Here is a 13,764-nt window from a genome sequence, read left to right on the forward strand (position 1 = left end):
TTCTCAAAAAAAGAGGAGAAATATAATCTTAGAGAAAAACGTAATTTAAAACATTTGTTTGCACGTACAACACTTAAGACCTTCAGTATATCAGTATGTGGAATTAAATTATGGAATGGATTAAGCAAAGCAATCAAACAATGTACTAATATGATCCACTTCAAGAAACTCTTCAAACTTAAAGTGTTTACAAAGTACAAAGAAGAAGAACCATGACAAACATTCTCAATTTATTTCATCCATCCATTCATTCATTCTTAAAGTAATGTTACTTATCTCATCATATGAAATATGACTTACTTCACCAATTATTATTATTAAATTCTTACTATTATTTATTTATTTATTTTTATTGTGATTACTTATGGAGTTTATTGTGAAAAAATTGTGAACAGGAAGTGAACAAAAAGTTTTGCAACTGTTATGTAAAGAAAAGGGGTAGGATTAAATAAGCTCTGCTTCTTCCTACTCCTTTTCGAACATGTTGAAAAGAGAAACTGGTAATTGTGATGTATCATGTTGTATGCTTGCATGTTCGAAATAAACTCAAACTCAACTCAACTCAACTCAACATGGTTCTGTTTTCATCTGTTTAATGAATCAAATTAGTTGATGACAGGAATATGCATTCATCTCACCCATCTTCAACCGGTTGTGGAGGTACCAGCTCCAGCAGAAGACCCCAAACTCCCCTTTCCCTGGCCACGTCAACCTACTCTGATGGAAGGATCCCCGAGGCGCTCCCAGGCCAGTGTGAAGTAGTGTTGTCCCGATACCAGTATTTTACTACCGGTACCAAAATGTATTTCGATACTTTTCGATACTTTTCGGTACTTTTCTAAATAAGGGGGACCACAAAAAAATGGCATTATTGGTTTTATTTTAACTAAAAAATCGTAGGGTACATTAAACATATGTTTCTTATTGCAATCGAAGAACAATTTTGTCCTTAAATTAGGCTGACCGTATTCTGAAATCCCAAAAAGAGGACACGTATATGCGTGCCAAGGCGGGCAGCACGCCAAGGCCGGGACTACGTGAAAATTTGCCAATGATACTCGAACTTGCTTTATAAATAATATATTTTTTTAAATAAAGCGTTTTTTCTCCTCTGTTGACAGCAGTGTTGGCGCTAGGAATTTTCAAAATGGGGTCCCAGGGACCCCATCAAGTCATAAAAATGGGGTCCCACAGTAAATTTTTGGGGTCCCACTTTTTTGTAAGCGTTTTGAAAACAAATGACAAATGTGTGCATTATCCTGTTGTATCTCACATTCTATATTGTGTTTTGGAAAAAGGTTGTCATAAACGTTACTTAATTCATTAAAAAAGATAATACAAAAGAAAACAAATGTGTATACATATGTAAATGTATTCAGTTATAAACATTCATTCACTTTCTTCTTTCCTTCATGGATCTAAACTTTACCACTGCTGTTTTTATTTAATAAGTTGTAGGTGTATTTATTTCAGTATAAAAGTGTAAAAAGTGTTTTGCTTGGGCCATGAAATGATGATAATGGTGTGCCAGGGCATACATACATTTTATATTTAACGCTTAGATCTCTGGAGTCTACATCAACTTCGGATCTATTCCTCATTTCAAAATGTTTTAGTTTTTTTTATGTTGTTTTTTTTGTTTGTTTGTTTTCCGCCCTTTTTTGTCAAACAAAACCATGTTTTTTTTATGGCAAACACAAAATATGCAAAATCTTCCACCAAAAATATTTTTCAAAGTGGAATATTTGATGTGAAGGAATCGGAACCTTTTATAGGTCAATAATTCATAATAACATTGATTTTGATTCAATATTATGTTTGAGCAATGACCGTTTGAAAGAAAAAAAACAGCTTTGTTTTATTAGTCAACATTGCAACTGTTTCTAAATTACATTTCACCTTTGAGCTTTTTTATTTCACTTTTGTTATGTTTTTGTTAATTTTAATAGTATTTTTAGAATGTGCCGTGGGCCTTTAAAACATTAGCTGTGGGCCACAAATGGTAAAAAAAAATAAAAATAAAAAAAAAATGCGTCTTTTCTGATTTCAATGCGTTAAAAAGACACAAAAAGTGCGTTAACGCCAACACTGCTTGACAGTATAACAAATAAGTCACACTTATATTCTGTAACATTCACAGTTTTGGAAAAAAAAGTGCAGAGGTAGAAATATTCAAAATAACCTATTGTATATAATGTAAACATAAATAATGCCTCAAAAGAAGTTAATTAAATTTAAACAAAAAACAGCAGACGAGCTCTCGCCCTGCACAGCTGTTTTGTGCTTTGTAGTGTCGATATGGGCTTGTAGATCGTTGGCCCCTTTATTTGCCACAGATACATACGTTCCTGCTTTGCACACAGTGCATTCTGCTTCCCATGTGTCATGGCCAGGACGAAAACACGAATACTTTTCCCGCAAATCATCCGTGAAGTTGCATTCACGTTTAGGCATTTCTTGTTTTCATGTCTCTCTCCACTCACTAGCTCTCTCCACTCACTAGTCTCTGCCCCTCCCTCACGAATGTTGCTACGTGCGCACACCTTCAGTTTTTTTTTTTAACCCCTTCTTAACTTAACCCTGGACATACATTGAAAATACACGCAACCCTAGTTAAAAATGCCGGACATTTGAGGCATTTAAGAAACCCCGCCCGGACACCCCGAACACCCCCGCAAAAGAGGACATGTCCGGGGAAAAGAGGACGTATGGTCAGCCTACTTAAATAAAATAGTGAACATACTAGACAACTTGTCTTTTAGTAGTAAGTAAGCAAACAAAGGCTCCTAATTTATCTGCTGACGTATGCTGTAACATATTGTGTCTTTTCTCATCGTATTATTTTGTCAAAATTATGAGGACTGTAAAAATGGATTATTAATCCACTTGTTTATTTACTGTTAATATCTGCTTATTTTCCATTTCAACATGTTTTATCTACACTTCTGTTAAAATATAATAATCACTTATTCTTCTGTTGTTTGTTACTTTACATTAGTTTTTAAACAAATTTAGGTATCAATCCGATACCAACTAGTTACAGGGTCATACATTGGTCATATTCAAAGTCCTCATGTGTCCAGGGACATATTTACTGAGTTTATAAACATAATATGAATTTTAAAAAAAGGAAAAAAGATTTTTTGACAATAAAAAAATATTGATGTAATCATAGTAGTATCGACTAGATACACTATTGTACTTGGTATTATTACAGTAGATGTCAGGTGTAGCTCCACCCATGGCATTTGTTTACATTCAGGGGTGCTAGCTTTTTTTTGCGGTGACGCCGGTGAGCTGTTGTATCCTCCTACGGTGTGTAGTGAAGCATGTTTAGCTATTCCTCATCCTGCAGGGATGATACTTGTAAGAAACTTACTTCATTTGTCACCATGGAGGTGAGGATTAGTGATTTAGAAGTAGCTAAAACACTGTCGAATGCGGATGGACATTCGCCGCTAGCTAGCTAGCCATGTCTTAGAGCACCTCTTCTTGAGGGTGTTTCAGTGTTATAACTTAACCTTTATCCTTAGTTTTTAAGCCAAAATGCGTCCATTCTCCCTTTTCTGTCTACACACTGTGTTTCCATGGAAGTACTCCGTGATTGTGCGCTGCCGAACATGCTCCTCTGCTCGTAAACCAGCAATGTCACGACGTGACGACGCGCCATCATGCCCGGGGACCGGTACTTTTCAAACAAAGTATAATACCGTTTTTGATTTATTAGTACCGGGATACTATCCCCACCTTCTACCATCCTAGTCACGTCCGTTGTGTCCTTGGGCAAGACGCTTCACCCTTGCTCCTGATGGGTGCTGGTTAGCGCCTTGCATGGCAGCTACCGCCATCAGTGTGTGAATGTGTGTGTGAATGGGTGAATGTGGAAATACTGTCAAAGCGCTTTGAGTACCTTGAAGGTACAAAAGCGCTATACAAGTATAACCCATTTATCCTTTATTACTGGTAAAGGAATATGGAATTTTCATGATCAAATAAAAACAGAACATTTGGTTAAAACACACAAAAACGTGGTTTGAAACAGAACGATCACTGTCCAGATGGTGCAAGGTGCCCTAAAAACCTACATAGACTGGTGCTACTCTCATCTCTCCAGCCACTGCCACAGAGGGCATCTCGAGAAAAAAATTCTCCCTTGCCTGGGGCCTCAGTATCTGTTAAATGTGGTTATAACCAGACACACTGGTTGTCAAATGTTTCTGAAATACTAACAAAGCTAGCAAACATTTCATTATAGCAAAACAACTTAAAATCAAGTGTGTAAGGACATAACAGAAAATATACATGTATTCAGTGGTGTGCCGTCAGGGCCAGCAAGGCCTTTCCTGCTGGCCTAACATAACCAGAAATCATGATCATGATTAAAGACAAAAGTATTTTTTTATTTACTTTCCCTAAATATCTAAGATTATTCATATTCTCTTCATGTCATTTTATGCCTTTTCCAGTGCTGTTGTTTTTAGGTTAGAGATTGTATCCAATCAGAATTCAGCTAGCTTATGTTGCCATGCTGTGCCAAATCTGCCCGAGGCCTTCAGAATCAACAATGCAGGCGTCTGTGCTGTACGTGAACGGACACATACAATTTATAGACAGTTGCAATAGCCAATCAGATCAATTGTCAGTAAGGCCTTCTAGCTGGCCTTACACTGTGATTGGATACTCACTTGGGAGTCCCAAGTGAGTATCCAATCACAAGTTGCGAAAACAGGAATTGGCACCGGAGCCATACGAGCCATAGAAAGCCACAGACAACTCACCGGTACTCACAAAGAAGGAGAGCAACATGTTGATTAGGTGGCAGATATATATTTGCAAGGCCATTTTCAAGAAGGATACTTAAGAGAAATTACATCTTGTGAGACGAGGTCGGCCGACACCGGAAACTATCCTGGCGGTGAAATAGTTTGCCCGCGACTTTCACACGAATCAACCGACTACTACCAACTACCGACTACGAGCAGTACCACTGGCTTATATGGTGTCATTTGTTGTAAACAATTCTTATAATTTTGACAGTACCACGTAAGATATGTTTTAATTGCTGAAGCGGGTTTATTGAATGTTAAATGCGCCGAAAAATGGACCGTTTTGTACACTGTTGAGGGGGTCCAATGCCCAGTAGTGGGCAAGTGGGTTTCTGTGTAGTATCTCCAGCCGTGTCCATGTGGTGACATAAATTACGGTATTTTCAGAGGTGAAGTCGGACTAAGTAGGACATCACTGAAGGCCTAGGTGAGTAATGTATTTAATGCATGTATTTAAACATAATATCCAGTGTTCAAGAACAAATTCTGGGAGCAGAATCCACTGGAGACTGGCTGCATTGTCCTGTGAAGAGACATCAATACATGAATATGTAATATAATACACTACCGTTCAAAAGTTTGGGGTCACCCAAACAATTTTGTGGAATAGTCTTCATTTCTAAGAACAAGAATAAACTGTCGAGTTTCAGATGAAAGTTCTCTTTTTCTGGCCATTTTGAGCGTTTAATTGACTCCACAAATGTGATGCTCCAGAAACTCAATCTGCTCAAAGGAAGGTCAGTTTTGTAGCTTCTGTAACGAGCTGAACTGTTTTCAGATGTGTGAACATGATTGCACAAGGGTTTTCTAATCATCAATTAGCCTTCTGAGCCAATGAGCAAACACATTGTACCATTAGAACACTGGAGTGATAGTTGCTGGAAATGGGCCTCTATACAACTATGTAGATATTGCACCAAAAACCAGACATTTGCAGCTAGAATAGTCATTTACCACATTAGCAATGTATAGAGTGTATTTCTTTAAAGTTAAGACTAGTTTAAAGTTATCTTCATTGAAAAGTACAGTGCTTTTCCTTCAAAAATAAGGACATTTCAATGTGACCCCAAACTTTTGAACGGTAGTGTATATATGTAATATAACAAAGAATACCTCTTTCTCGGTGGACGCCATGGCGGACGCAGAAAAAAAATAGATTCCGGCAGTCCCTGAGAGCCTTTTGAAAAGGCGTAAAGCCTACGCCACCATGAAGACCGTCCGCAATAAGAAGATGCTGGCTGAGAAAAAGTCTCGTAAAGTTACCAGGAAACTGATCTACAAGAGAACTGAAAAGTATTACAAGGAGTACTGGCAGATGGAAAGGCGTCTGATCCGCCTGTCCCGTACTGCCCGCAAAGTAGGAAACTACTATGTGCCAGCTGAGCCCAAACTGGCCTTTGTCATCAGGATCAGAGGTATTAACGGTGTCAGCCCCAAGGTCCGCAAAGTTCTGCAACTGATCCGTCTGCGCCAGATCTTCAATGGTGTCTTCGTCAAGCTGAACAAGGCATCAATTAACATGAACCTTACATCGCTTGGGGATACCCCAACCTGAAGTCTGTGCGTGAGCTCATCTACAAGCGTGACTTTGGGAAGATCAGGAAACAACGTATTGCCCTCACAGACAACGCTTTGGTGGAGAAGAGCCTTGGCAAACGCGGCTTCATCTGTTTGGAGGACCTCATCCATGAGATTTTCACTGTCTGCAAGAACTTCAAGGCGGCCAACAACTTCCTGTGGCCCTTCAAACTGTCGTCACTTCGTGGTGGCATGAACAAGAAGACCACACACTTTGTGGAGAGAGGAGATGCTGGCAACAGGGAGGATCAGATCAACAGAATGATCAGGAGGATGAATTAATAGTTTGTACAAGATTCCAAAAATATGAAATGCTTAAATTTTACTTGCAAAAGCAAATCTTTTTAAGAACTTACTGGCCTGTGATCCACTGGGTTTACAGAGGATGATGGAGACCATGTTGCAGTAGTGTAGCTGTTTCCAGGAAACACATGCTCTACTCTCTGTAACAGAAATACTTTTCTATTATGTTACTGTCAAAATATATTAATTATTGAACTATGCTATCCAATCAATTTAAATCAGGGGTGTCCAAACTTTTTCCACTGAGGGCCGCACACAGAAAAATTAAAGCATGCGGGGGCCATTTTGATATTTTTAATTTTCAAACCATAACAAAATATATGGATTTTGTTTGTTTTTTACCTTTAGGGCTCCCGGGGACCATAAAAGTTCTAAGTCATTAAAATGTTAAAAACAAGTCAAATTATTACTTATTTATTTATATAATGCTTACAGTAAATCTGTACAGTATATCAACTTCAGGTTGATATACATTTTAAAAAAACAAAGAGGTTTTATTTCTTTTCTGTCAAAGACAACTTAGTTTTTTATAATAAAACTGAAATATGCAGTATTTCCCCCACTGCCCAAAACATTCAGAAAGCAATGTTTGATGTGAAGTAATTAGAGCCTTAAAAATATCAATAATGCAGGACACCATTGATTTTAATTCATTATTATTTTTGAGTAATCACAGTGAAAAGATAAATAAAATCCCATTAAACATATTTGGGATCCAAAAGGTGCCCCACTCAGAAAGTGACACATTTTCATTAGTTTTTTTTTTACTTTCAACGCTTAAGTTACGAGCTCAACTTCAGATATATCTGTCGATTTTACGTTTGAACTATTATTTTGTTTGTTTTATGCTCTTGTCAAATAAAATGTTGATGTTTTTGTATGGCAACCGCACAATATATGCAATATTTCCCACATAAAACATTTTAAAGTGAAATATTTGAAATAATTGGAGCCTTGAATAGGTCAATAATTCATTATAACATTGATTTTTTTTTTTTTTGGAGCAATGGGAAAAAAAGAAAAAAGAAAGATAAACAACATTGTGTCAACATTGCAACTTTTTCTAGTTAGATTTCACCTCATTCCACTTTTTTAAATGTTTTTTTAATTTTTGCAATAGCATTTCCAGAATGTGTGGCGGGCCGGTAAACAATTAGCTGCGGGGCGGAAACGGCCCCCGGGCCGCACTTGGGACATCCCTGATTTAAATAAAATGTTTCACAAGAGCTACAGTACCTTATCAATGAATTTTAGACAACAACTCAGGATATGGTAGAACACATAAACACAAATTATGAAAAGATTTCAAAAGTATTACAGAAACCCATCAGCACAGCACATTCTCTATGCCTACCATCTACTCAATTTTGCGATCCAAACCAAGATTCAAACTTTTGCAGGACTTTTGGTCTCACCCATGACCTGTGACAATAGGTGGAAGAAAACAGTCTTTAAACATTTGATTATATTATTGACAGTCATAGATATGCATAGTGGTACAATGGTTGACTTTACAAGTTGTTCCTGGGTGTCTTGGAGTTCCTGTCCCCAGCATGCTCAGTGTGCTGATAACTTGTGAAGACTAGTGATGTCTCCATGAGATCTCTGCTCACTGTCATCAATTGAAGACAACAAATTGAGTAAACATTCAATAACATACCGACTACCCTTCCTTGGCTGTCACACTGCATTGCAACATCTGAAGGAGGAATCTTGCCATAGTGGTCCATAACTTTTTGGTTCTTAGTCATGTTGTGATAGTGTACAATATTTATCTGTATGTGTTGAAGGGGTAGTCATATTCAGAAAGTAATTGTTCTTTCTCATCCCTGGAAACAGCTGCTCAACACACTGGCTGTTGATGAGACCAGCAAGCTCAGGCACAAGCTTCAGCTTTCTTAGAACCTCTCTGTGGTCTTTGCGGTTGCCCTGGTGGAACACGTCATTCAAAGGAAAATGTTGGGAGGACCCAGTGAGAGGATGACCATCCTTGTCAGCTGACACCTTACCATTTTTGAGCCCAGGTATGTTGACATGAACCTTGCCCTCTGAGGCCTGCTTAATATTCTCAGGTGTGGGATTCAGTAACCTTCCTTGAAAAGGGGCAACGAATCCTGTCTGCAGTGCCAGTCCCCTGGCATGTTAATAATACCACCTTAACATTTGACAAGAAAACAATTACATAAGGCCAGCACGGTGGAACAGGGGTTAGTGTATGTGCCTCACAATACAAGGGTCCTGGGTTCGATCTTTCTGTGTGGAGTTTGCCTGTTCTCCCTGTGACTGCGTGGGTTCCTTATTAGATAGTGAGGAAAATAAATTACAAATTAAAGAATTTATTTCAGATTTTATTAAAAATAACCAGGATTCTGTCTCTGACATCTCCACAATATGGGAAGCACTTAAATGTTGTGTAAGAGGAGAACTTATTAGGATTGCAAGCTTTAAGAATAAAAAACAACGTGCTGAAGAAAATGAAATATTGAATGGAATCAAACAATTGCAGGACACATTGTCCAAACAGTATAATCAGGAAACATGGATCAAACTTTGCAAACAAAGAATGGAATATGATAATATAATAAAGCAGAAGGTTGAATATAAAATTAATAGGGCAAAATTGAAGTTTCATGAATACGGCGAGCAAGCTGGAAAGCTCCTTGCGTTAAGATTAAAGAAGCAGATGACTAAAAATCATATATCTAATATTAAACTTTCAGATGGTAGTATTTCTGTTGATCCCAAGCAAATCAATGAAACGTTTAGAACATTTTATACAAATTTATATAAGCCTGAGAAAGATTGTAGCATAGAAGCTATGCAATCATATTTAAATGCAATACAACTGACATCCTTATCAGAGCATGACAAAAAATCACTGGAGGAACCTATACAATTAATGGAAATTCAAAAAGCTATAAATTCTTTTGCAAAAAATAAATCTCCTGGCCCTGATGGCTACAATACAGAATTTTATCAAATATTCAGTGAAGATTTGTCTCCTCTATTATTACAAATGTACCAATCTTCATTTAATAAACAATTGTTTTCTCCAACCTTCAATTTTTCTCATATCTCATTGATACATAAAAAGGATAAAGACCCATTGAATTGCAGTAATTATCGTCCTTTATCCCTAGCCAATATGGACAATAAAATCTTGGCAAAAATCTTAGCCACACGATTATCAAATGTAATAGAAAAATTAATTCATACTGACCAAACTGGCGACAATCTTCAGACAATACAAGGAAATTGTTCAATGTTATTTACTATGCTAGAAGTCTCCCTTATCCCACAGCAGTATGTACTGTTGATGTGGAGAAGGCTTTCGACCACATAAACTGGTCATTTATGTTTTGCACATTACGTAAATTGGGATTTGGAGATAATTTTATACAACGGATTAAGATGCTTTATACAAGGCCCATGGCATCAGTCAAAACCAATAATCATATTTCAGAACCTTTTCGTTAAAAAGAAGAGTAAAACAGGGATGTCCTGCATCTGGATTATTATTTAATTTGGTTATTGAACCCTTAGCTGCAAAAATAAGAAGTGAAAATAATATTCATGGTATAAAAATTGGCTCTCAGTATAATAAGCTATCGATGTATTGTGACGATATAATTCTCTACCTGTCACATGTTAACTCCTCTCTTCACTATATCAATAATGTCATCACTGAATATGGCTGTTTATCAGGGTATAAAGTCAATTGGGACAAATGTGAAATATTACCACTTAATAAACACTGCAAGAAATCACAGGTTCAGAACTCCAAAATTAAATGGAAAGAGGCAGAAATCATATATCTAGGACTACATATTACACCAAACCTTTATGCAAGTTCGAGATCTAAATCTTAAACATTTAAAAAATAAGATAGAATCCAAAATGGAACGCTGGTCACGTCTCCAAATATCACTTTGGGGTCGGGTGAACATAGTAAAAATTAGTATACTGCCAGCAGTTAATTATATACTGAAAATGATGCCTGTCCTAATTTATAAAAGTTGGTTTAAGAAAATACATACAATGATATCACATTTTATATGGTGTGGAAAGAAGGCCAGATGTTCATACTTAAGGTTGTCTTGTACACAAGATAAAGGAGGACTACAATTACCAAACTTCACTTACATTATTATATCTCCTTCGGTTGTGAACAAGCAAGCCACTTATTCCTTTCTTCTGCAGATAAGGACTGGATCAACATAGAAAAAAATATGTTAATGAATTTGGACATTGATGTGGGAGCTTATATTATATTAAAAAAATACCTAATGAATTGAGGCAGAGCCCAATAGAAGCCACCTTTAACATTCTAAAACTGTGCCAGAAAATACTAGGAATCAACCCAATGACATCTGTAAATCAACCGCTTTGGTACAATCCTAATATTATCATTAATAAAAATGTGGTTAAATGGACATCATGGAAAGACAGAGGTATTACTAAACCTCATCATATTATTAATAAAAACTCTTTAAATCACCAAAAATGATTCCCGGGCGCGGCTACGCTGCTGCCCACTGCTGCCCACTGCTCCCCGCACCTCCCAGGGGGTGATCAAGGGGATGGGTCAAATGCAGAGGACAAATTTCACCACACCTAGTGTGTGTGTGACAATCATTGGTACTTTAACTTTAACTTTAACTTTAAACCGTTCAATGATTTAGTTGATCAATATAATGTACCCAGAAATAATTTTTTACATTTTATCTCTTTAAAACACGCTGTAAATAAATGCATATCCTCTGAAAGTATGTCCTTAAATAGCCATGAACTGGAAGATGCACTTTTTAATCAAGATACAATTAAGAAATTAATTAAACTATTTTATGGAATAATAAATGAACACCACACTAGAAATGCAAATGATGCATGTGTTGGGAAATGGATGATGGACTTAAACATTGTAGATGAAAGAGACATATCATGGAATGATATTTGGAAAAATGCCAATAAGCCCTCTAGAAGCATTAAAGATAAGCTGACTCAATTTAAGATATTGAATATATTGTATTTTACATCTTCTCAGCTGTTTAAAATTGGTGTAGTAGATAGCAAGTTATGTATGAAGTGTCGGGCAGCCGAGGCAACTCTTGTTCATTTATTGTGGGAATGTCAGAGAATAAAAGAGTTATGGTTGAAAACAACAAAAGAAGCAATCACATTCCTTAATATAAACATCCCAATGAGGGATGGAGAACAAGGAGGGACGCCGCCTGAGTGAGAGGGTGCTGATAAGCCAAAGAGACTTTGTGTAGAGATTATTAAAACAATTATAAACGCTGGGCTGAAAAGCCAAAAGAGACTTTGTGTAAAAAGAATTAAAACCATTGTAAATGCTGCCTCAGAGTGTTGTGCCATTTCCTGTGGTCCCAGAAGAACCAGAGTAAAGAGACATCCCTTTCACCACTCCACACCGACTGCTACTGTCAAGATTGTTCCTACTTCCAAAGAGATTGAAACATCTAGTTCTATTTGCTTTACCAAAATCCAAAGTAAACCATAAACCAAGCATTGGTGGTATAGTGGATAGCATATCTGACTTGCTAAAAGTTGATCAGGATTTGACACCTGGCACATGGTTGGTTGGAACTGTTTAGGAATTGTCCAGTCCATTGAAAAGTTGTTACTCAACCATTGATCAGAAAACAACAACAATATATAGTTTTTAAAATTTCAAGGCAAAGTGTATCCAAGGACAAGGCACTGGTGGTATAGTGGCTAGCATAGCCGCCTCCAAAGCAGATGACCCGGCCAATGCATGGCTTCCAATATTGTGGCAACGTCCAGTCAGTGGAAATTTCTAACTCAGCTATTGATCAGCAAAAAACCCAGAGATAGCAGCCAGTTTTCTATGGTTTATTTCCGATTTTAGAATGTCGAGGCAAACATTGTGCAAGGACCAGGCATTGGTGGTATAGTAGTTGTTAGCATAGCTGCCTTCAAAGCAGTTGACCTGAGTTCGATTGCATGGCCCTGGAAAGTGAGGGGAGCAGTGGGCAGAAGCGGTGCCCGCGCCCAGGAATAATTTTTGGTGATTTAACCGCCAATTTCAACCCTTGATGCTGAGTGCAAAGCAGGGGGGAAATGGGTCCCATATTTACAGTCGATGGTATGATCTGTTAAAGTCAAGGCATTGGTGGTATAGTGGTTAGCATAGCTGCCTTCCAAGCAGTTGATCTGGGTTCGATTCCCAGCCAATGCATAGTTTGCGGTATTTTGGCAATTTCCATTCAGTTGAAAGTTGTTAATTAACTATTGATCAGCAAAAAACCCAGCGATAGAAGCCAATTTCCAACGGCTTATTTTATACTTCAGAATTTCGAGGCAAAAATTATCCAAGGACCAGGCATTGATGGTATAGTGGTTAGCATAGCTGCCTTCCAAGCTGTTGACCTGGGTTCGATTCCCAGCCAATGCATGGCTTGCGGTATTCTGGCAATTTCCATTCAGTTGAAAGTTGTTATTTAACTATTAAACAGCAAAAAACCCAGAGATAGCAGCCAATTTCCAACGGCTTATTTTATACTTCAGAATTACGAGGGAAAAATCATCCAAGGACCAGGCATTGGTGGTATAGTGATTAGCATAGCTGCCTTCCAAGCAGTTGACCTGGGTTCTATTACCGGCCAATGCATGGAGTGTGGTATTTTGGCAATGTCCAGTCGTTTGAAAGTTGCTTTTTATTTTTTGATCAGCAACAAACCCAGAGATAGCAGCCAATTTCCAACTGCTTATTTTATACTTCAGAATTGCGAGGCAAAAATTATTCAAGGACGAAGCATTGGTAGTATAGTGGTTAGCATAGCTGCCTTCCAAGCAGTTGACCTGGGTTAGAATCCCAGCCAATGCATGGCTTGTGGTAATTTGGCAATGTTCAGTCAGTTGAAAGTTGCTATTTAAAGGCCTACTGAAATGAATTTTTTTTATTTAAACGGGCATAGCAGATCTATTCTATGTGTCATACTTGATCATTTCGCGATATTGCCATATTTTTGCTGAAAGGATTTAGTATAGAACAACGACGATAAAGATTGCAACT

General features: G+C 37.5%; 1 non-coding gene and 1 pseudogene across 1 annotated transcript; both read left to right on the forward strand.

The window, feature by feature from the left end:
- Nucleotides 1-5,944: 5,944 nt before the first annotated feature.
- LOC133647778 (large ribosomal subunit protein uL30-like) lies at nt 5,945-6,701 on the forward strand (annotated as a pseudogene).
- Nucleotides 6,702-12,855: 6,154 nt separating this feature from the next.
- trnag-ucc (transfer RNA glycine (anticodon UCC)) lies at nt 12,856-12,927 on the forward strand. Its single transcript has one exon. It is a non-coding gene; the product is annotated as a tRNA-Gly (tRNA).
- Nucleotides 12,928-13,764: the final 837 nt, after the last annotated feature.

This window comes from Entelurus aequoreus, linkage group LG04 (genome assembly GCF_033978785.1).
Source record: "Entelurus aequoreus isolate RoL-2023_Sb linkage group LG04, RoL_Eaeq_v1.1, whole genome shotgun sequence".
In the NCBI taxonomy this organism is placed as follows: domain Eukaryota; kingdom Metazoa; phylum Chordata; class Actinopteri; order Syngnathiformes; family Syngnathidae; genus Entelurus; species Entelurus aequoreus.